Raw genomic sequence first — 24,996 nt, 5'->3', positions numbered from 1 at the left:
AGTGAGGATCGCCAGGCTAAAATGTAACAAGTTTTCAACAGGGATGTGAGTATGATCCCCTCTGATACTGCTTGCACTGTGGAGTTTAAGAAGTTACTTTATGCTAGCAAGGATGAAACAAGGATTTGGTGGGACTTGACAGGTCAAAAACAGTATGTTCATGAGAAAATAATCCCTCGTGGCTTAAGGTTGAAAAAGATACCATCCTCTGTTTATTCAGATTCCTTTGTAAAGGAATGGAACAAAATATTATCAGACTGCTCTTTGGAATTAATCAAAATTAATCATCACATATGAGTTGAATGCATTGCAAACAGCAACTTTGGAAGCACAGAGGTGTAGAGGCTCTTTTGATAAATATATATACATCTACCTATATATGAAGATCTGAATAAAAAATTACAAAATACGGTGGACAATTTGGAGAAGAATATTATTAACACCAAACGATCCAAGTATTTGCGTGATGTAAAGGACTATCAGAGTGATTGTGTCTATGAATGGGGTAAATGGGATCAGAATGCTACTTCCACTCCTTGTTCAATTTTGAAAAAGAGGAGAAAATATAAACATAGGAGCGATGACAATAAAAGGAATTCAGTTCACCAGAAGCATCTGATGTACAGTCTGAGCTATCAGACCAGGAATTATGTAGACCCCTTTCAGACTCTAGAAGTTCAGCCAATACGGTTTTCTCACATCAGGAGGATAGTGGACAACCCCCAAAAAACTAAACTCCCCGGGGCTATTTCAAGGTAGCCAAACAGAAAAAAGGGCAGGCAGGAGAGGAAAGAAAAGAATTACCCTGTACGGCAAATAGTGCAGAACAAATAAATAGTAACTCCCAAGTTTCAAATGTGGTTAATATTTCAAGCTTCCTTTTGACAGATGCAGACATGTCCTTATTGTCCGGGGGTCTATTCTTTCCCCCCACTTTTCATTTAAATTTTCCATACTATTGGACAGCAACAGATTTATTAGAAATGTATTATTAAGAAAGCATTTTGCAGATACATATGTCAGTAGTTTGGATGTTTTGGAAGCTAGTTGTGGTGGGGGGGTTGGATGTCCCTTTTTAGAATGATAATTGTTTGTTCAGGGATATGCATGCAAAGCTTGTTTTGGAACAGCTCCAATCAGAGTCTTCACAAAGTGTGTTTGGTACTCCCAGCAGTGTTCTAATGAAAGAGGGGATAAACATTTTTACCCCATTCATATCAGATGCACTGCTGTGGAGGTATTTCAAGACATTATGGAAAAGGAACTGATTCTTTTAAAGGATTCTTGTGATAAATATAACAAAGAGAATTTAACTAAACAGGAACGGATTGCAATTATGAATCTAAAAAAGAATCAAAATGTAGTTATACGAGAAGCCGATAAAGGGGGTGCGGTAGTCATACTTAACACCACACAGTATCGTCAGGAAGCATTGAGACAATTGGCCAGCACTGATGTATATCATCCACTAAAACAAAACCCTACACATTTGTTTAAATCAGCCCTAATGGATCTTTTTGCTAAAGGTAGGTCAATAGGTGTTTTGACTGATAAAACTACAGAATTTTTGGTAGTGAAGGACCCAGTTTCTCCGGTGTTCCATCACCTACGTAGCTAAGATTCACAAACTCTCTGTTTCTATACAGGGACGCCTCATTGTAGCGGGTGTAGGTTTCCTTTTAGAACCCCTTAGCGAATGGGTGGATTTACACTTGCAACCACTTGTACGGAGGTTTCCGGGTTATATTCAGGACACAGGTCATGTTTTATCTCAAACGGAAAATATCCAATGGGCAAATCAATATGTTTGGGTGACTTTAGATGTAGTGGCCCTTTATTCGTCTATTCCGCATCATTTGGCCATCACAGCGATACAACATCACCTGAATAAGTACTGTAGTTATTATTCTACAGAGCTACCTTTTGATATGTATTGAATTCCTGTTGACAACTAATTTTTTTTCTTTATGATGATTCTTTTTATTTACAGTCATGCGGCGCCTCCATGGGAGCCAAATTTTCACCATCATTAGCAAATGTATTTATGGGGTGGTGGGAGGAGTGTATTATCCTCTTACATAATAACCCCTTTATCAATTTTTTTATGGTATGTTAGCTTCATTGACGATCTGATGATCATTTGGGACACCCAGGGAAGCGCTTTTGATCTTAATATTTTGCTGGATTATGTCAACGGGAATTCTTTAAATCTTAAATTTACAGGTTCCTCACATTACAAGGTGATTCTGAAACTTCTAAACTTCTAAAGTCCTACAGCTACTTTTAGGAAGTCCTGTGCGGGTAATGCCACCCTTATAGCCAGCAGTTGCCACCCTACACATACAATAAATGCCATCCCTGTAGGGGAGTTTATCCGTGCAAAGAGAAACTGCTCTAATGACCTTTCTTTTTCCAGGGAGTGTGAGGTCGTCAGAGATAGACTCTCCAATCGGGGTTACCCTCAAGACAAGCGACTTAATGTCGCTTGTCATAAACAATGGGAGGATCTATTCTACAGTACTCATTCTGTTAAATCTACAGTATCTCACAAAAGTGAGTACACCCCTCACATTTTTGTAAATATTTTATTATATCTTTTCATATGACAACACTAAAGAAATGACACTTTGCTACAATGTAAAATAGTGAGTGTACAGCTTGTATAACAGTGTAAATTTGCTGTCCCCTCAAAATAACTCAACACAAAGCTATTATTGTCTAAACTGCTGGCAACAAAAGTGAGTACACCCCTAAGTGAAAATGTCCAAATTGGGTCCAATTAGCCATTTTCCCTCCCCAATGTCACGTGACTTGTTAGTGTTACAAGGTCTCAGGTGTGAATGGGGAACAGGTGTGTTAAATTTGGTGTTATAGCTCTCACCCTCTCATACTGGTCACTGGAATTTCAACATGGCACCTCAGAGCAAAGAACTCTCTGAGGATCTGAAAAAAAGAATTTTTGCTCTACATAAAGATGGCCTAGGTTATAAGAAGATTGCCAAGACCCTAAAACTGAGGTGCAGCATGGTGGCTAAGACCATACAGAGGTTTAACACGACAGGTTCCACTCAGAACAGGCCTCGCCATGGTCGACCACAGAAGTTGAGTGCATGTGCTCAGAGTCATATCCAAAGGTTGTCTTTGGAAAATAGACGTAGACATAGACTGCATTGCTGCAGAGGTTGAAGGGGTGGGGGGTCAGCCTGTCAGTGCTCAAACCATACGCTGCACACTGCATCAAATTGGTCTGCATGGCTGTCGTCCCAGAAGGATCTTCTAAAGATGATGCACAAGAAAGCCCACAAACAGTTTGCTGAAGACAAGCAGACTAAGGACATGGATTACTGGAACCATGTCCTGTGGTCTGATGAGACCGAGCTAAACTTATTTTGTTCAGATGGTGTCAAGCGTGTGTGGTGGCAACCAGGTGAGGAGTACAAAGACAAGTGTGTCTTGCCTACAGTCAAGCATGGTGGTAAGAGTTTTGTGGTCTGGGGCTGCTTGAGTGCTGTCGGCACTGGGGAGCTACAGTTCATTGAGGGAACCATGAATGCCAACATGTATTGTGACATACTGAAGCAGAGTATGGACCCCTCCCTTTGGAGACTGGGCTGCAGGGCAGTATTGCAACATGATAACGACTCCAAAGACACCTCCAAGACGACCACTGGTTTGCTAAAGAAGCTGAGGGTAAAGGTGATGGACTGGCCAAGCATGTCTCCAGACCTAAACCCTATTGAGCATCTATGGGGCATCCTCAAATGGAAGGTGGAGGAGCGCAAGGTCTCTAACATCCACCAGCTCCGTGATGTCATCATGGAGGAATGGAAGAGGACTCCAGTGGCAACCTGTGAAGCTCTGGTGAACTCCATGCACAAGAGGGTTAAGGCAGTGCTGGAAAATAATGGTGGCCACACAAAATATTGACACTTTGGGCACAATTTGGACATTTTCACTTAGGGGTGCACTCAATTTTGTTGCCAGCGGTTTAGACATTAATGGCTGTGTGTTGAGTTATTTTGAGGGGATAGCAAATTTACACTGTTATACAAGCTGTACACTCACTACTTTACATTGTAGCAAAGTGTCATTTCTTCAGTGTTGTTACATGAAAAGATATAATAAAATATTTACAAAAATGTAAGGGGTGCACTCACTTTTGTGAGATACTGTAGGTCCAGGGCCAAGTATAGAAAAGATGGGAGTTTCAATTTTGTTACAACCTATTCTGTAGAGTATAATAAAATAGTGAGTTTAATGAAAAAGAACATACCCATTTTGTATACTGATAAGGCATTACATAACATCTTATCCAAAGGTATTGGTTTTAGTAGTCATAGGGCACCCACTTTGCGTTCAATTTTGGTACCTAGTCATGTCAACTCCCATGTCACCGACAAAACCTGGCTCTCCTATCCAGGATCATTTCACTGTGGGGTCAGTACATGCAAATAGTGTAGGGTTCTCAGACCCAATTAGAATATTACATCTTTTGCCACAGGAAAAACACATAAAATTGCACAGTACAATAATTGTGGTTCGGATAATGTGGTATATCTAATCCAATTTGATAAAATGTAAAGTGCAATATGTGGGCTGCACCATACGGCCCTTCCGCACACGCATCTCCGAACTGTGACAGTTTGAACCCCAATGCCAGAAATATCTTCAATGTGTCTAAAGATTTTAGAGATATACAGGGGAGGATTTTTCCTGCAGCCAGGGGGAGTGGGGGATACAGACATCACAGACTTTTAGAACCTGAAGTTTTACTGGATACACAGGATTCAGACCCGCACCCCACAGGGACTGAACCACAGATGGGATGTAGATCTTTTTCTTAAATGATTTTTTATCAATTTAGTGTCCAGGCAGTATCATCTTTATGTAGCCCCCACCAATGTAATAACTATGTCCTGTTTTATAATTATATAAACCATACATGTTTTTGTGGATTGCTTTTTATATGCCTGGCTTTTCCTATGTATACATTTTCTGTGATGTGTTTCATTGCACGTCATGTTGGGCTTATAAACCACGCATGCTACTGTGGGTCGCTTTTCATATGCCTAGCTTTTTATATGAAGAAAAAAAGAAAAACTCTTTTTTTTATTTATTTTTTTTATGTCCTGTTTTGCTGCATTATCATACAATAATAACACATACTAATGCTGGAACTAACTCATATTATGTTTCTGATATGAATTCTATGCCAGATATGTGCTGCGAATATAGAGCCTATCGTACTTACTTCAACATGACTGCCCAGAGTAACCTTTTCATACTGTCAGTTCATGGGACACTTTAACTAAACACATTTTATACAAATAAGATCATAAACTATTACATGCAAACAGAAGTATTCGAATCAAGTGTTTCATGTATCAACAAACAGGCCCAAAAGGGAAAAGCCGAGAAGGAAACAAACACCCAGAATTATGATAACACGTCATTACTCATTTGACGTCTTAGAGGAATGAATGTTTTTCCTCTGTACAATGCATCTGGACAGGGCCCTTGTAACAGATCCATAATGGGAATCAAAGTAAAGTCATGTTTTCTGAGAGATTACGTGAAGCAATGTGAGAACTACAGGGCTTACCTCATTTTACTATCCCTTCAGGCAATGTAAATATTTTTGAAACAATTACATGATTCTTAGGTACTGAAGTCACAGTTACAAATCTGCTATGTACAGAGCATGTTTGGCATCTGAGATCAGAATGTACACTGGAATTCTTCACGAAAAAGTGGTCAAACATTGGGGGTAGGATTGCACTGTGAAATAAAGCAAGTACGGTCCAAAGGGGTTTCCTGTATTATGTACTAGTAAAGCCTCGTTCATTCATAGGCGGGATGCAGCTGTATATCCAGAAGCTGCATTACTTTGAAAGTTGAGCCTTTGGGCTGTAAAAGGCTCACCTGGCAGAGGGAACCCATCATGGGAGAATTGTATTCAATTAACCTTTAGCATCTGAAAGGGAACAGGTGTTGCAAGAAAAATGTTTGGTACTATAGACTACATTCACATGGCTGCACAAGGGAGGCCAGTGGTGGCACCAGCGAAATTCACTAGATTCCTGGCTGTGGTTCTAAACGCTGCCTGCGCACACTATATACAAACAACAGCAGCTGTCAGTAGCCTGCTGTCAGCATTGTACAAATCAATGACCAGCCACCGCTGTTTACATGTTACCATTCATTTGAAGGATTACATACGAAACCTCCAAACTTACCTGGATGCAGCCAGTGTGCCACTGTAGGATTTTGGTCGCATGCACAAACACACTGAGCATGCTGCCTGTGGAGATTTCCTCAACTTTTTTCTCCCAGTGACGCCATACCATATTTTGATACACAGGGTGCCACCTGAAGAGAGGAAGAGGTGAAATCTTTTTTTTCAAGCAGACAAACGTGGTAAATGGAAAAATCCCAATGCCTCCTGCTGGGATATTGTGTTCTGACAGCTGCACACACTGATCAAGAAAAGTTTTCCAACATTCTACTTCTACAAAGGATTTAATTCTGTCATGCAGAGATGGCCACACATTTTGGCCAGTCATTGTTAAAACATCTTCAAGATTACCGAAAAAGTCCAGTTGAATGACAAATTACCCTAAACCATGAACTGGATAAATGAGAGACTTCACAGACGCACTATATCATGTACTGCTTTTAAAAAGGCTTTATTTGTAATGTACTAATTATACCCTTGTGTGAGTTAGCTTGTCGGCTTAGACGGGCTCCCCAGTAGTTCACTCCTCTTAGATTGCGGCTGCCTACTACGCCCAGCTCTACTATCTCCCTGCTACACTGCCTGGCTCGACGGCAGATCAGAAGCAGGGCCATATTCTGGAGTATCTGGTGGAGGCCCAGGCCCCACAACTTACTAATCAAACTAGTAAACACCTTGAGATGCCTATTACCCAGACGGAGCTGGAAACAGTGGTAAAAAACTCCCGAAAGGGAAAAGCCCAGGTCTTGATGGATATACGAATGCCTACTACAGTATCTTCCTCCCCTTATTGTCTAGCCCAATGTGTGCCTACTTTAATGCTTTAGCTTCGGGTACCGCTATACCTAAAGAGGGATTACTGGCCCATATTATGGTGCTTCCCAAATAAGGGAAAGACCACACTGTCTCTAGCAGCTACAGACCGATTTCACTCCTTAACACCTACACAAAAATATTAGCGTAGATTTTAACGAACCGTCTTAAACCCATAATGCCATCTATCATACATCCGGACCAGACGGGGTTTATTACTGGAAGGGAAGCTAGGGACAATTCTAATCGGGCGATTCAATTGATCCATTGGGCACAAACACATACCGACCATCCACCCTGTCTCTTGCTTTACACTGGTGCTGAAAAGGCATTCGACAGTGTGGACTGGGTATACCTTCGAGCTGTACTGACCAGGCTGGGGCTTGGCCCTAAAATGCTCTCCTGGATAACCTCGCTCTATAGCCACCCGGAAGCCTGGGTTAAAGTGAATGGAGTCCTTTCGGACATCTTCCCTACTATGAATGGAACTAGGCAGGGCTGCCCACTGTCCCCCCTCATTTTAGCCCTCACTCTGGAACCATTGCTCAATAGGATTCGCTCGAATCCAAATATCAAGGGCTTTGGTGTTGGGCCAAGGGAACATAAACTATCCGCTTATGCTGACCAGGGCCGGTACAAGGCAGGGGCGGAAGGGGCGGATGCCCTGGGCGGTATGATTTTCTATAGGAGGGGGGGCGCAGGTGAAGTGCCGGCAATGTGCTTCATACCTGTGTCATTATACACACTAGCCAGTGCCGCTGTACCTGAAAAATTGTCTGTAAGTGTGCCAAGTGCGCTTCTGCATCCGGCACAACAAGCCCTGGCTTCACCTCCCTTCCCTGTTAGCTTCACTGTTCACTCCCCCTACGGAGCAGCCTCTGGGGGGTTCTGCTGGGATGGGGAATTTGAGGGGTAACAGGATAAGATTTTTTTGGGGGCTGTTAAAAATGGGGATTGGGGGGGGGAGAATTTATGCTAGTAAGGATGATAGGGGGTATTATTTGTGTTTGGGGCTAAGTATGCCGATTAGTTCTCAATTTTTTATTTTTTTTGGAGGGGGGGTTTGCTAACACATGATACTCATACATTGTGTGTGTGTGTGTGTGTGGAGGGGGGGCGCAGTTTGGTGTCTTCGCCCTGGGCATTTTTGGAATGCCTACATGATATTAATAATAACTCCTATGGAATTTCATTTACGGAAATGTATGATAAATTGGCTGTCAACTACCTAGATCTGGTCATTTTCAAGAATAATGGCAAATTAAACACATGCACTTTCTTTAAGGAGGTGGACCGTAATGAGTATATTCCGAAAGGAAGTTGCCATCACCCCAGATGGCTAAATGGGGTACTTAAAAGCCAGATGATGAGAATACGGAGGAATTGTGACAACATTGTGGATTATTATAGCCAAACACAAGTAATTATAAGTAGATTCCAAGAGTACGCGCCCAAAGAATTGGTTAAGACACAACAGGAAGTCCTACAATTGGATAGAAATGTAATGTTACAAGATAAGGAACATAGAAGTAACAATTATGGGTTAGCTTTTATTACTGGGTTTACGAGACAATATAAGCAGGTTTAGAGAATAATATCTAAACATTGGCCATTACTCCTGAAGGATCAAATGTTAAATACAATTTTACAGAGCAAACCCCAATTCATTTACACCAAGCCTCCTACTTTGAGGAATAAACTTGCCAGGAATGTTGTCGACCCTCCTCGATGGGTGGGGACTTTTCTGGACCAGGTGGGTTTTTTCACTTGTCGGAGATATGTGGCATGTAGGACCATTAAACACAAACTGAAGAAAATTACACATTTTGAGTCTAAGTCCAAAGGTACATCGTTCGAGATAGAGAAGTTAATCTTGTGTGATAGTACGCATGTGACCTACGTATTGGAATACCCATGCAAGCTCCAATATGTGGGGAGAACTGCTAGGAAGCTTGGGGTAAGGTTACGTGAACATGTCAACAATATAAAAAACAAGTTTGTTAAGCATAGCCTATCCAGGCATTATAGACTGGTTCCCAATCGAGACCCCACATCTTTGAAGTTTTGTGGTATAGACAGGGTGCTCCCCCATTTGAGGGGGGGTAATCTTACTAAAGGTATTTCACAAAACGAAACAAAATGGATTTATTTGCTTAATACAATGAATCCTAAGGGGTTGAATATAGAGTTGGACCTCAATTGTTTTTTATCCAACTGGTGATTTGATTATGTGGTCTAGTATTTGTTCATTGGTTTATTTTCATTTCTATTTTTTTTCACTGTTTATTTGTTATTTTTATTTATTTTTATTTTTATTTATTGTATTTTTATCTTTATTTTTATTGTTATTTATTTTTATTTTATGTATTTTTTTCATTATGTATTTTTTCATTATATATTTTTTAAATTTTTTTCATTTATGGCAATTTTTATTTTTATTATTTATTTTTTATTTTATTTTAATTTACGTTTATTTTTTCCTATTTTTGTCATCGAGTTAATGTTGCTCTCAATACCCATGTGGTTTAATAAGTATTTTTCACTGACTTGTCAGGGCTTTTATATAGGTAATGCAAGACAGTCATGCTCAGTAGGGGATGAGCCGAACACCACTGGTTCGGTTTGCACCAGAACATCTGAACATGCAAAAAAGTTTGTTCGAACACGCGAACACCGGTAAAGTCTATGGGACACGAACATGAAAAATCTAAAATGCTAATTTTAAAGGCTTATATGCAGTTTTTGCCCTAAAAAGTGTTTGGGGACCCGGGTCCTGCCCCAGGGCACATGTATCAATCCAAAAAAGTTTTAAAAACGGACGTTTTTTCGGGAGCAGTGATTTTAAGAATGCTTAACCACTTGCCGACCGCCTCACGTCTATGTACGTGAGCAGAATGGCACGGGCAGGCAAAATCACTAACCCATACGTGATTGCCTTCCCGCGGGCGGGGGGTCCGATCGGACCCCCCCCCCCGGTGCCAGCGGCGGTCCGCATTTGGCTAGGAGCGATGAGAGACGAGGGGGAGACCATCCGATCGTGGCCCCCCCCTCGCGATCGCTCCCAGCCAATGAGGAACATCCCCTGCCTGTGTATAGTACACACAGGCAGAGGATGTGATGTCATCTCTCCTCGGCTCGGCAGTTTCCGTTCTAGCGCCGAGGAGAGAAGACATGTAAGTGCACCAACACACACACACAGTAGAACATGCCAGGCACACAAAACACCCCCGATCCCCCCCCGATCGCCCCCCGATTCCCCCCCAATCACCCCTCCCCCTCCCTGTAACACTGACACCAAGCAGTATTTTTTTTTTTTTTCTGATTACTGCATGGTGTCAGTTAGTGACAGTTACTGTAGTAGGACAGTGAGTGTTAGCCCCCTTTAGGTCTAGGGTACCCCCCTAACCCCCCCTAATAAAGTTTTAACCCCTTGATCACCCCTGTCACCAGTGTCACTAAGCGATCATTTTTCTGATCGCTGTATTAGTGTCGCTGGTGACGCTAGTTAGGGACGTAAATATTTAGGTTCGCCGTCAGCATTTTATAGCGACAGGGACCCCCATATACTATCTAATAAATGTTTTAACCCCTTGATTGCCCCCTAGTTAACCCTTTCACCACTGATCACCGTATAACCGTTACGGGTGACGCTGGTTAGTTGGTTTATTTTTCATAGTGTCAGGGCACCCGCCGTTTATTACCAAATAACGTTTTAGCCCCCTGATCGCCCGGCGGTGATATGCGTCGCCACAGGCAGCGTCAGATTAGCGCCAGTACCGCTAACACGCACGCACGCAGCATACGCCTCCCTTAGTGGTATAGTATCTGTACGGATCAATATCTGATCCGATCAGATCTATACTAGCGTCCCCAGCAGTTTAGGGTTCCCAAAAACGCAGTGTTAGCGGGATCAGCCCAGATACCTGCTAGCACCTGCCTTTTGCCCTTCCACCCGGCCCAGCCCACCCAAGTGCAGTATCGATCGATCACTGTCACTTACAAAACGCTAAACGCATAACTGCAGCGTTCGCAGAGTCAGGCCTGATCCCTGCGATCGCTAACAGTTTTTTTGGTAGCGTTTTGGTGAACTGGCAAGCACCAGCCCCAGGCAGCGTCAGGTTAGCGCCAGTCGCGCTAACACCCACGCACGCACCGTACACCTCCCTTAGTGGTATAGTATCTGAACGCATCAATATCTGATCCCATCAGATCTATACTAGCGTCCCCAGCAGTTTAGGGTTCCCAAAAACGCAGTGTTAGCGGGATCAGCCCAGATACCTGCTAGCACCTGCGTTTTGCCCCTCCGCCCGGCCCAGCCCAGCCCACCCAAGTGCAGTATCGATCGATCACTGTCACTTACAAAACACTAAACGCATAACTGCAGCGTTCGCAGAGTCAGGCCTGATCCCTGCGATCGCTAACAGTTTTTTTGGTAGCGTTTTGGTGAACTGGCAAGCACCAGCCCCAGGCAGCGTCAGGTTAGCGCCAGTCGCGCTAACACCCACGCACGCACCGTACACCTCCCTTAGTGGTATAGTATCTGATCAGATCAATACCTGATCCGATCGGATCTATACTAGCGTCCCCAGCAGTTTAGGGTTCCCAAAAACGCAGTGTTAGTGGGATCAGCCCAGATACCTGCTAGCACCTGCGTTTTGCCCCTCCCCCCAGCCCGGCCCAGCCCACCCAAGTGTAGTATCGATCGATCACTGTCACTTACAAAACACCAAACGCATAACTGCAGCGTTCGCAGAGTCAGGCCTGATCCCTGCGATCGCTAAGAGTTTTTTTGGTAGCGTTTTGGTGAACTGGGAAGCACCAGCGGCCTAGTACAGCCCGGTCGTAGTCAAACCAGCACTGCAGTAACACTTGGTGACGTGGCGAGTCCCATAAGTGCAGTTCAAGCTGGTGAGGTGGCAAGCACAAGTAGTGTCCCGCTGCCACCAAAAAGACAAACACAGGCCCGTCGTGCCCATAATGCCCTTCCTGCTGCATTCGCCAATCCTAATTGGGAACCCACCACTTCTGCAGCGCCCGTACTTCCCCCATTCACATCCCCAACCAAATGCAGTCGGCTGCATGAGAGGCATTTTTATGTCCTCCCGAGTACCCCTACCCAACGAACCCCCCCCAAAAAGATGTTGTGTCTGCAGCAAGCGTGGATATAGGCGTGACACCCGCTATTATTGTCCCTCCTGTCCTGACAATCCTGGTCTTTGCATTGGTGAATGTTTTGAATGCTACCATTCACTAGTTGAGTATTAGCGTAGGGTACAGCACTGCACAGACTAGACACACTTTCACAGGGTCTCCCAAGATGCCATCGCATTTTGAGAGACCCGAACCTGGAACCGTTATGCCGCGTACACACGGTCGGACTTTCCGGCATACTTGGTCCGGCGGACCAGAGTGTGCCGGACAATCCGCCCGTGTGTAGGCACCGGCGGACTTTTCCGGCGGACTTTTTCCCAAAAGCCCGCCGGACCTAGATTTGAAGAAAGTTCTAAATCTTTCCGCCGGACTCAGTTTCGGGCGGAAAGTCCGCTCGTGTGTGTGCTGGTCCGACGGAAAGCCCACTCGTGTGTAGGCTGGTCCGACGGACCAGATACGACGCGAGGGCAGGGTATTGCATCTCGCGCTCTCTGCAATAGGAAAAACACATTTTCCTATTGCGGCGAGCGCGGGGCATACCAGGCCCTTAGGTCTGGTATGGATTATAAAGGGAAGCCCCTACGCCGAAAAAAACGGCGTGGGGCCCCCCCTAAAATCCATACCAGACCCCGATCCGAGCACGCAGCCTGGCCGGTCAGGAAAGGGGGTGGGGACGAGCGAGTGCCCCCCCCCCTCCTGAACCGTACCAGGCCGCATGCCCTCAACATGGGGGTGGGTGCTTTGGGGGAGGGGGGCGCCCTGCGCCCCCCCCCAAAGCACCTTGTCCCCATGTTGATGAGGACAAGGGCCTCTTCCCGACAACCCTGGCCGTTGGTTGTCGGGGTCTGCGGGCGGGGGCTTATCGGAATCTGGGAGCCCCCTTTAATAAGGGGGCCCCCAGATCCCGGCCCCCCACCCTATGTAAATGAGTATGGGGTACATGGTACCCCTACCCATTTACCTAGGAAAAAAGTGTAAGTAATAAAACACACTACACAGGTTTTTAAAATATTTTATTAAACAGCTCCGGGGGGGGGATCTTCCTCCGGCTTCGGGGGTCTTCTTCCGGCTTCGGGGGTCTTCTTCCGGCTTCGGGGGTCCCTCCGCTTCATCTTCTCCCGGCGTCCGGTTGGTTCTTCTCCGCTCTCTTCTCCCGGTGTTCCTGTTCTTCGGCCGGCTCCTCTGCTGTCTTCAATTAGCTCTCTTGCCAGCAGAGGTCCGGACTTCTGGGCTTCTGGGCTTCTGGGCTTCTCTTCCCCAGATGTTGACACGACGCTCTCTCCTGCTGGACTGCTCTCCGAGGGCTGCGTTGTGACTTATATAGGCGGAGACCCCGCCCCCTTTTGATGTCACAGTCCCTGGGCATGCTGGGACTGTGACGTTTTAGGGGGCGTGGTCAACATCACCCAGTGACCACGCCCCCTAAAACGTCACAGTCCCAGCATGCCCAGGGACTGTGACATCAAAAGGGGGCGGGGTCTCCGCCTATATAAGTCACAACGCAGCCCTCGGAGAGCAGTCCAGCAGGAGAGAGCGTCGTGTCAACATCTGGGGAAGAGAAGCCCAGAAGCCCAGAAGCCCAGAAGTCCGGACCTCTGCTGGCAAGAGAGCTAATTGAAGACAGCAGAGGAGCCGGCCGAAGAACAGGAACACCGGGAGAAGAGAGCGGAGAAGAACCAACCGGACGCCGGGAGAAGATGAAGCGGAGGGACCCCCGAAGCCGGAAGAAGACCCCCGAAGCCGGAGGAAGATCCCCCCCCCCGGAGCTGTTTAATAAAATATTTTAAAAACCTGTGTAGTGTGTTTTATTACTTACACTTTTTTCCTAGGTAAATGGGTAGGGGTACCATGTACCCCATACTCATTTACATAGGGTGGGGGGCCGGGATCTGGGGGCCCCCTTATTAAAGGGGGCTCCCAGATTCCGATAAGCCCCCGCCCGCAGACCCCGACAACCAACGGCCAGGGTTGTCGGGAAGAGGCCCTTGTCCTCATCAACATGGGGACAAGGTGCTTTGGGGGGGGGGGCGCAGGGCGCCCCCCTCCCCCAAAGCACCCACCCCCATGTTGAGGGCATGCGGCCTGGTACGGTTCAGGAGGGGGGGGGGCGCTCGCTCGTCCCCACCCCCTTTCCTGACCGGCCAGGCTGCGTGCTCGGATCGGGGTCTGGTATGGATTTTAGGGGGACCCCACGCCGTTTTTTCGGCGTAGCGGGGTTCCCCTTTATAATCCATACCAGACCTAAGGGCCTGGTATGCCCCGCGACGGGGCTAGTAAGGTGTCAATCTCGCCGATAAAAGCGGCAAGATTGACATCCTTTTCTAGTCCCGTCGCACCTGAGTCACGTTCAAAATGAACGGACTTGTCCGTGTGTGGGCAAGTCCGTTCATTCTGAAAGTCCGCCGGAACTCCGGCGAAAGTCCGTCGGAAAGACGGGCGGACTTAGCCCGCCGGAAAGTCCCGGCGTGTGTGGGCAAGTCCGTCCGTTTTAAAGTCCGGCGCACCTGGCGGACAAAGTCCGTCGGAAAGTGTGCCGGACCAAGTAGGATAGAAAGTCCGCTCGTGTGTACGCGGCATTACAGTTATAAAAGTTAGTTACAAAAAAAGTGTAAAAAAAAAACACATACAAAAATATAAAATAAAAAAAAATAGTTGTCGTTTTATTGTTCTCTCTCTCTCTATTCTTTCTCTATTGTTCTGCTCTTTTTTACTGTATTCTATTCTGCAATGTTTTATTGTTATTATGTTTTATCATGTTTGTTTTTCAGGTCTGCAATTTTTTATATTTACCGTTTACTGTGCTTTATTGTTTTTTGTCTTCAGGTACGCCATTCACGACTTTGAGTGGTTATACCAGAATGATGCCTGCAGGTTTAGGTATCATCTTGGTATCATTCTTTTCAGCCAGCGGTCGGCTTTCATGTAAAAGCAATCCTAGCGGCTAATTAGCCTCTAGACTGCTTTTACAAGCAGTGGGAGGGAATGCCCCCCCCCCCCACCGTCTTCCGTGTTTTTCTCTGGCTCTCCTGTCTCAACAGGGAACCTGAGAATGCAGCCGGTGATTCAGCCAGCTGACCATAGAGCTGATCAGAGACCAGAGTGGCTCCAAACATCTCTATGGCCTAAGAAACCGGAAGCTACGAGCATTTTATGACTTAGATTTTGCCGGATGTAAACAGCGCCATTGGGAAATTGGGAAAGCATTTTATCACACCGATCTTGGTGTGGTCAGATGCTTTGAGGGCAGAGGAGAAATCTAGGGTCTAATAGACCCCAATTTTTTCAAAAAAGAGTACCTGTCACCACCTATTGCTATGATAGGGGATATTTACATTCCCTGAGATAACAATAAAAATGATTTTAAAAAAAAAATATGAAAGGAACACTTTAAAAATAAGATAAAAAAGCAAAAAAATAATAAAGAAAAAAAAAAAAAAAAAAAAAAAGCACCCCTGTCCCCCCTGCTCTCGCGCTAAGGCGAACGCAAGCGTTGGTCTGGCGTCAAATGTAAACAGCAATTTCACCATGCATGTGAGGTATCACCGCGAAGGTCAGATCGAGGGCAGTAATTTTAGCAGTAGACCTCCTCTGTAAATCTAAAGTGGTAACCTGTAAAGGCTTTTAAAAATGTATTTAGTTTGTCGCCACTGCACGTTTGTGCGCAATTTTAAAGCATGTCATGTTTGGTATCCATGTACTCGGCCTAAGATCATCTTTTTTATTTCATCAAACACTTGGGCAATATAGTGTGTTTTAGTGCATTAAAATTTAAAAAAGTGTGTTTTTTTCCCCCAAAAATGCGTTTGAAAAATCGCTGCGCAAATACTGTGTGAAAAAAAAAAATGAAACACCCACCATTTTAATCTGTAGGGCATTTGCTTTAAAAAAATATATAATGTGTGGGGGTTCAAAGTAATTTTCTTGCAAAAAAAAATAATTTTTTCATGTAATCAAAAAGTGTCAGAAAGGGCTTTGTATTCAAGTGGTTAGAAGAGTGGGTGATGTGTGACATAAGCTTCTAAATGTTGTGCATAAAATGCCAGGACAGTTCAAAACCCCCCCAAATTACCCCATTTTGTAAAGTAGACACCCCAAGCTATTTGCTGAGAGGCATGTCGAATCCATGGAATATTTTATATTGTGACACAAGTTGCGGGAAAGAGACAATTTTTTTTTTTTGCACAAAGTTGTCACTAAATGATATATTGCTCAAACATGCCATGGGAATAGGTAAATTTACACCCCAAAATACATTCTGTTGCTTCTCCTGAGTACGGGGATACCACATGTGTGGGACTTTTTGGGAGCCTAGCCGCGCACGGGACCCCGAAAACCAAGCACCGCCTTCAGGCTTTCTAAGGGGGTAAATTTTTGATTTCACTCTTCACTGCCTATCACAGTTTCGGAGGCCATGGAATGCCCAGGTGGCAAAACCCCCCCCCAAATGACCCCATTTTGGAAAGTAGACATCCCAAGCTATTTGCAGAGATGTATAGTGAGTATTTTGCAGACCTCACTTTTTGTCACAAAGTTTTGAAAATTGAAAAAAGAAAAAAAAAATTTAAATTTCAAAAACAAATGAGAGCTGCAAAATACTCACCATGCCTCTCAGCAAATAGCTTGGGGTGTCTACTTTCCAAAATGGGGTAATTTGGGGGGGGTTTGTGCCACCTGGGCATTCCATGGCCTCCGAAACTGTGATAGGCAGTGAAGAGTGAAATCAAAAATTCACGCCCTTAGAAATCCTGAAGGCGGTGATTGGTTTTCGGGGCCCCGTACGCGGCTAGGCTCCTAAAAAGTCCCACACATGTGGTATCCCCATACTCAGGAGAAGCAGCTAAATGTATTTTGGGGTGCAATTCCACATATGCCCATGGCCTGTGTGAGCAATATATCATTTAGTGACAACTTTTTGTAATTTTTTTTTTTTTTGTCATTATTCAATCACTTGGGACAAAAAAAATTAATATTCAATGGGCTCAACATGCCTCTCAGCAATTTCCTTGGGGTGTCTACTTTCCAAAATGGGGTCATTTGTGGGGGTTTTGTACTGCCCTGCCATTTTAGCACCTCAAGAAACGACATAGGCAGTCATAAATTAAAGGCTGTGTAAATTCCAGAAAATGTACCCTAGTTTGTAGGCGCTATAACTTTTGCGCAAACCAATAAATATACACTTATTGACATTTTTTTTACCAAAGACATGTGGCCGAATACATTTTGGCCTAAATGTATGACTAAAATTGAGTTTATTGGATTTTTTTTAGAACAAAAAGTAGAATATATCAATTTTTTTCAAAATTTTCAGTGTTTTTTCCGTGTATAGCGCAAAAAATAAAAACGGCAGAGGTGAGCAAATACCATCAAAAGAAAGCTCTATTTGTGGGAAGAAAAGGACGCAAATTTTGTTTGGGTACAGCATTGCATGACCGCGCAATTAGCAGTTAAAGCGACGCAGTGCCAAATTGTAAAAAGTGCTCTGGTCAGGAAGGGGGTAAATCCTTCCGGGGCTGAAGTGGTTAAAGTGAAACAATAAAAATGAAATATTTCTTTAAATATCGTGCCTGGGGGGTGTCTATAGTATGCCTGTAAAGTTTCCCGTGTTTAGAAAAATATCACAGCAAAATGACATTTCTAAAGGAAAAAAACTGCTTGCGGCTGTAATGTATTGTCGAGTCCCGGCAATATAGATGAAAATCATTGAGAAAAACGGCATGGGTCTGCCCCCCCCCCCCCCCCCAGCCCATTACAAGGCTCTTTGGGTCTGGTATGGATAATAAGGGGAACACCGCACCCAAATTTTAAAAAAAATGGCGTAGGGGGCCCCCAGGCACTATATACTCTGAACAAAAGTATATATACTATATGGCCTGCCCTATATACTCAGAAAATTTGGCCTTAGGTGTTGGTGGTGCCAGAACACTGCAACCCCTCACAATTACTCTTGTTGGGCGCAGGAACAGGCCCTGCTGTTAAATATTATTTCAAAAATTGTAATTACATATCCGTGTTAAATAGGGGCAGAAAAATTTGGCCTTGGGTGGTGGTGCCACAACACTGTAAGCCCTCACAGTTACTCTTGGTGGGTGCAGGAACGGGCCATGCAGTGAAATATTAGATCAAGAATTGTAATTACATGCCCCTGTTAAACAGGGGCAGAAAAATTGGGCCTTTGGTGGTGGTGGTGGTACCATAACACTGTAAGCCAGGGGTGCCCAACCTTTTGAGGAGCGAGGGCCACTTTAGAGACTTGGTAACAGGTCGCGGGCCACAATGTCTGTGTCCACTCTGCAGATGCAGCCCGCTCTACCCTAAGGGCCCTCTGATCTGCCCAGACAGAAGGGGACAGATCCCCTTCTGTTTTTTTAAGCAGATCGGATTGCAGACAGGCGGGTGTAAGCAGACAGAAGTCTGTTTACATTTGCCGCTCTATAGAGGTGAATGGACGGTCCGCTTGGGTCCGCCTGAAAGACAGACAGGCAGACCCGATCGGACCGATCATGTGAAAGGGGCCTAAGGCTGCTTTCACAGTGATGCACAGCGGTTTACCTGCATCTCAACTGACCTTGATCTTCACTTCTTCCTCAGGATTCCTGCAGCTGGTTGCTGCTGTCCCCCAGGTGGTTATAACTGGTGGCTGCTGCTGGCTGTCCTCCAGGGCTGGTACTGCTGTTGGGTACTGCGGACAGGTACTGGTACTGCTGGCTGGTACTGCTGTTGAGTACTGCCTGCTGGTAGATACCGCTGGCTGGTACTGCTGGTTGGTACTGTTGGCGGGTACTGGTACTGCTGGCTGGTACTGGTACTGCTGGTGGGTACTGATACTGCTGGCAGGTACTGGTACTGCTGATTGGTACTCTTGGCGGGTATTGGTACTGCTGGCTGGTACTGGTACTGTTGGTGGGTACTGATACTGCTGGCAGGTACTGGTACTGCTGGCTGGTACTGGTATTGCTGGTGGGTACTGGTACTGCTGGCTGGTACTGCTGGTTGATACTGCTGACGGGTACTGGTACTGCTGGCTGGTACTTGTACTGCTAGCTGGTACTGCTGGTGGGTACTGGTATTGCTGGCGGTTACTGCTGGTTAGTACTGGTACTGCTGGCTGGTACTGCTGGCCAGTACTGGTACTGCTGGTGGGTACCGATACTGCTGGTGGGTACCGATACTGCTGGTGGGTACTGGTACTGCTGGATGGTACTGCTGGCGGGTACTGGTACTGCTGGTGGGTACTGGTACTGCTGGTGGGTACTGGTGGCTGGTACTGCTGGCGGGTACTGGTACTGCTGGCTGGTACTGGTACTGCTGGCTGGTACTGGTACTGCTGGTGGGTACTGATACTGCTGGCGGGTACTGCTGGCTGGTACTGGTACTGCTGGTGGGTACTGGTGGCTGGTACTGGTGACTGGTACTGGTGGCTGGTACTGGTGACTGGTACTGGTGGCTGGTACTGGTGACTGGAAATGATGGCTGGTACTGGTACTGGTGGCTGATACTGGTACTACTGGCTCTGGCACTGCTGGCTGCTGTCCGAGATCGCGGGTTCCTGTGCATTAGTGTGACAGAAGCATGCAGCTGCAGTAGAGAGCAGAGCCGATGCTTCCTGTCACAGGCGGAGTGCATTTGGTATCACTCCGCCTGTGAAGGAGCTGGCGCTATACAGGAAGCGTCGGCTCTGCTTCCTATAGCGGTGGCTCCATTCTTCGCGCTGATGCTCAGAGATGGTGGGTCTGGAACCCGCAATCTGGGCTTGCTGACCCACCATCTCAGAGCAAGACAGGGCGGGCCACATCGAAGGGCGCCGCGGGCCAGCGGTTGGGCACCCCTTCTGTAAGCCCTCAGTTACTCTTGGTAGGCGCAGGAACGGGCCCTGCAGTGAAATATTAGATCAAGAATTGTAATTACATGGCCCTGTTAAACAGGGGCAGAAAAATTGGGCCTTTAGTGGTGGTGGTGGTGCCACAAAACTGTAACCCCTCACAGATACTCTTGTTGGGCGCAGGAATGGGCCCTGCTGTGAAATATTAGATCAAAAATTGTAATTACAATACAGTGCAGCCATAGTGCAGTTGCTACTACTTTTCTGGGGGTGTACACAGTACACAATACAGTGCAGCCATAGTGCAGTTGCTATTACTTTTCTGGTGGTGTACACAATACAGTGTGGTGCTGCAAAACAAAATATACATCAAGTCCGGAAGGCCACCAAGGAGAGGCAGACGCTCACAAGCTAATAAAAGAGGGCAAGCAGGCTCTGTGTCTACAGTCAACAGTACTGGTTGTGAACATGGTGCATCTTCTGCAGGTGGCCGTGGAGCACGCTTGTCCTATTTATCAGCTTCTGGCTGTATTATTGAGCCAGAACATGCAGAAGAGTTGGTGGAGTGGATAACAAAGCCGTCCTCATCCTCCTCATCCTCTGTCACCCAGGCTCAGAGTAGTTTGCCTTCCTTTGCAGCTGCCAAAGCGGCCTATTCCATCGGCTCCTTGTCCACAGTCACTCCTTCCATAGCCCCACCATCATGCACGGAAGAGTCCCCTGAACTATTCGACCACAGTGTCGGGTACATGCTTCTGGAGGATGCACAGTGATTTGAAGGCTCCGATGTTGGCTCCCAGGTTGAGGAAGGGAGTAACGTGAGCCTAGAGAGAGGGGGTGCCCAAGTAGGACAAGAAACAGGCAGTCATGTTCCCCCAGCTGCAGCATAGTGCCAAGTTTGCTCCAGTGCCGAGGAGGGAGGGGATGATGAGGTCACTGACTCTGCTTGGGTGCCTGATAGAATAGAGGAAGAGGAGGCACAACTCCAACGAGGCAGGAAGTCCTCTAGGAGGCAGCTTAAGGGAAGCCACCCTACTGCATCACACCGCAGGGCGCTGCTGACTCACCGCTGAGTTTGAAAAGTTCCTTGGTGTGGGCCTTTTTTGACACGTGTGCAGCAGATTGCACCATTGCTGTTTGCAACCTATGTCTGAAGCGGATTAAGCGTGGCCAGAACAGCAGCCGCTTGGGCACCACATGCTTGACCAGACATATGACGACCTCCCATGCAGTCTTTTTCCCGTATACTATATTTGAGATTTAATATCTCTCAGATATGATTTGGGTTAAATGAGAGTTCTTTGACCATGAGTAAAAGCTTTAACACAATAACAACATTTATTGGTGAGTAGTTGAAAGTCTATCTAATACACAACCATCTATCTATAGTCTACACAACAAGGAAGAAAATATTAGGTTAAAATAAGAGAATTACATGAAGGGATACAGAGTATATTCCTTAAAACATTAATCTACAAACATATTTAGTTACAAGTAAAATGCAGACCTTTCCCATAATTACCCTTTGCACCAAGGTTCCATTCTGCTCTCCCATAAAAGTGTGTGTTTCCCTCCCATCTAGTTTGTGTACATCATTACAGGCTGATGCCTCATTGGTTGGCATAGCATGGCTCTGATTGGTGAGCTTCCCTATTCCTGGTTAAGGACTGGCTACATCTCCAATCCCTATACTTTGCAAAAGTCAGCCCCCTTTAATGCAAATCCTCGTGACTATTCTAAGCAGGAGATTAACTTGAAGTTTCCCGGGAAGTTAAGCATTGATTACGGGTTGGCCTCCCTTCATTGCATATCCCAGCATGGGATCCTTTAAAGTGAGTATGTGTAAAACAATGAGGTTTGGATCCCATTGTTTGTAATGAAGGTATAGCAATAGGTGTCCCAAGTACTTGCAGCCAATCTGCTAGCAGTACACCACCATCTGATTTTATCAGGCAAATTTCCCTACCCCAGTTGCTAAACGGTAAAAAGAAATTCAGTCCCAGCCATCCACATGCTCAGCGTCTGAACGCTAGCTTGGCCAAATTGCTAGCACTGCAACTGCTGCCTTTTCAGCTGGTAGATTCTGCCCCCTTTCGTGAATTTGTGGAATGTGCTGTAACTCAGTGGCAGGTTCCAAAACACCATTTCTTTTCATGGAAGGCCATTCCGGCTCTCTACCGGCATGGAAAGGCAATGTTTTGGCCTCATTGGACAGGGTGGTCAGCAGTAAGGTGCATATTACCGCTGACTCATGGTCTAGCAGGCATGGACAGGGATGTTACCTTTCCCTCACGGCGCACTGGGTAACTCTGCTGGCAGCTGGGAAGGATACAGGACAGGGTTCAGTATTGTTGGAGCTTGTTCCGCCACCACGCCTCCAAAATGCTAGTGGTGATTCTGCCACAGCTCTCTCCTCCACCCCCTCCTCTTCTTCTTCTATGGCCTCTTCTGCAGATTTGTCCTCTAAACCAGTGGTGCTCCGTAAGCGTTCAAGGGGCTACGCAAGCACTCAGGCAAAAAGATGCCATGTGGTGCATGAGTTACATAGTTACATAGTTACATACTAGGTGAGGTTGAAAAAAGACACAATTCCATCAAGTCCAACCTATGTGTGTGATTATATGTCAGTATTACATTGTATATCCCTGTATGTTGCGGTAGTTCAGGTGCTTATATAATAGTTTCTTGAAACTATCGATGCCCCCCCCCGCTGAGACCGCCGCCTGTGGAAGGGGATTCCACATCCTTGCCACTCTTACAGTAAAGAACACTCTACGTAGTTTAAGGTTAAACTACTGCTTAGGGGACAGGAGCCACACTGGGGCAGAGATTCTGTCAGCTCTGCAGGGGCAGGCTCAGAGGTGGTTGATGCCACCCCAGCTTCAGCCAGGAATTGTATGCAACAATGGCACCAACCTTCTCTCGGCCCTCCGACAGGGACACTTGACCCATGTTCCATGTTTGGCACACGTCCTGAATTTGGTGGTGCAGCGTTTCTTGAGCAGGTACCCAGGCTTACAAGACCTTCTGAGGCAGGCCAGAAAAGGCTGTGGTCATTTCCGCCGGTCATACAATGCTAGTGCACAGCTGGCTGACATTCAAAGGGAATGCAACCTGCCCACCAATTGCCTCATTTGTGACACGTCCACCAGGTGGAACTCAACATTGGCAATGCTGCAGCGGCTGCACACGCAGCAGAGGGCCATCAATGAGTACCTGTGTGAGTATGGCACCAGGTCAGGGTCAGGGGAGCTTGGCTTCTTTTCGCAAGTGGCTACTGATCAAGGATGCATGCACTGTCCTGTCAACATTTGAGGATGCCCCGAGGATGGTGAGCAGCAACAATGCATGCATCAGTGATACTGTCCCTCTTGTCTTCCTGTTGGAGCACACGCTTCATGGAATAATGGACAGGGCACTTGAGGCAGAACAGCGGGAGGAAAAGCAGGACTTCCTTACCTCTCAAGGCCCCCTTTATCCAGATATTATTCCTGCGGGCCCACCAAACACACAGGAAAAGGAGGAGGAGGAGGATTGTGTCAGCATGGACATGGAGGATAACACTCAGCAGCAGTCTTCAAGGGATGGTTTTTCAGTCCCCAGAAACCAAAGGAGTTGTACGTGGCTGGGAGGAGGTTGTTACGTATCATGTGATCCTTAGTGACCCAGAGGACTCAGAATCGAATGCCTCTGCAAACTTTTGCAGGCTTTGCAGAATCAGGGTGGCCATACAGCCTAAGGATCCTAGGATTTGTGGTATCAAAGAGAGGGATCATTACTGGCTGGCAACCCTTCTTGATCCACGTTACAAGGGTAAAGTTGCAGAACTCATCCTGCCTTCGCAGAGGGAGCAGAGGATGAAACATCTTCAGGAGGCCTTGAAGAAACGTTTGTGCAATGCATTTCCAGACCCTGGGAGGTTACAATTTCCTGGTGCTGGACAACATGTTGCTGAGGCTTCGTTCAGTCAGAGGAAGAGCGTTGGAGAAGGTGGCCGGCTGACCGATGCCTTTAGACAATTTTTCAGTCCTCAGCGCCAAGGTCTGACAGGTTCAAGCAACCATCGCATCTGCATTACATGGTGCATGAACATCTAGGGGCAAGAGCAGACTTGGAGACCTTTCCAACAGAGCATCCACTGGGTTACTAGGTCTTGAGGATGGACCACTGGCCAGAACTTGCTCAATATGCAATTGAGCTACTGGCCTGTCCTGCATCCAGAGTGCTTTCTGAACGCACATTCAGTGCTCCTTAAGGGTTTGTAATAGATCAAAGAGTGTGCCTGTCCACAGACTCTTTTGATAGGCTCACATTCATAAAAATGAATTAGTCTTGGATCAGCAGCTATCAAGTACCTGATGCTGATGTAACTGGTTGAATTTGCTTTTGATCTGGGATACCTTGAAGACTGCCTATGCTTACTATCCTATTCGTCCACAATCTTGATGATGCTAGCTTCCAACAATATTTTTGGCTTAGGGCACCACCACCACCACTGCTTAAGGCCCAATTTTTCTGTCCCTGTTTAACAGGGGCATGTAATTACATTTTTTGATCTAATATTTCACAGCAGGGCCTGTTCCTGCGCCCAACAAGAGCATCTGTGAGGGGTTACAGTGTTGTGGCACCACCACCACCAAAGGCCCAATTTTTCTGCCCCTGCCCCAGCAGCAGAAAAAAAGGACAAGCGTGCCCCACGGCCACCTGCAGAGGATGCACCATGTCCACGACCAGCACTGTTGAACACACTGATTGCCCTCTTTTAGTGGTCTGTGAGCGTCTGCCTCTCCTTGGTGGCCTTCCGGACATGTATATTTTGTTTGGCAACACCACACTGCACTGTATTGTGTACTGTGTACACCACCAGAAAAGTAGTAGCAACTTCACTATGGTTGCACTGTATTGTGTGCTGTGTATACCACCAGAAAGTAAGTAGCAACTTCACTATGGTTGCACTGTATTGTGTGCTGTGTACACC

Source organism: Aquarana catesbeiana, linkage group LG01 (assembly GCF_042186555.1).
Source record: "Aquarana catesbeiana isolate 2022-GZ linkage group LG01, ASM4218655v1, whole genome shotgun sequence".
NCBI lineage: Eukaryota > Metazoa > Chordata > Amphibia > Anura > Ranidae > Aquarana > Aquarana catesbeiana.
The sequence above is the reverse complement of the archived record's forward strand: the minus strand, read 5'-3'. Positions refer to the sequence as shown.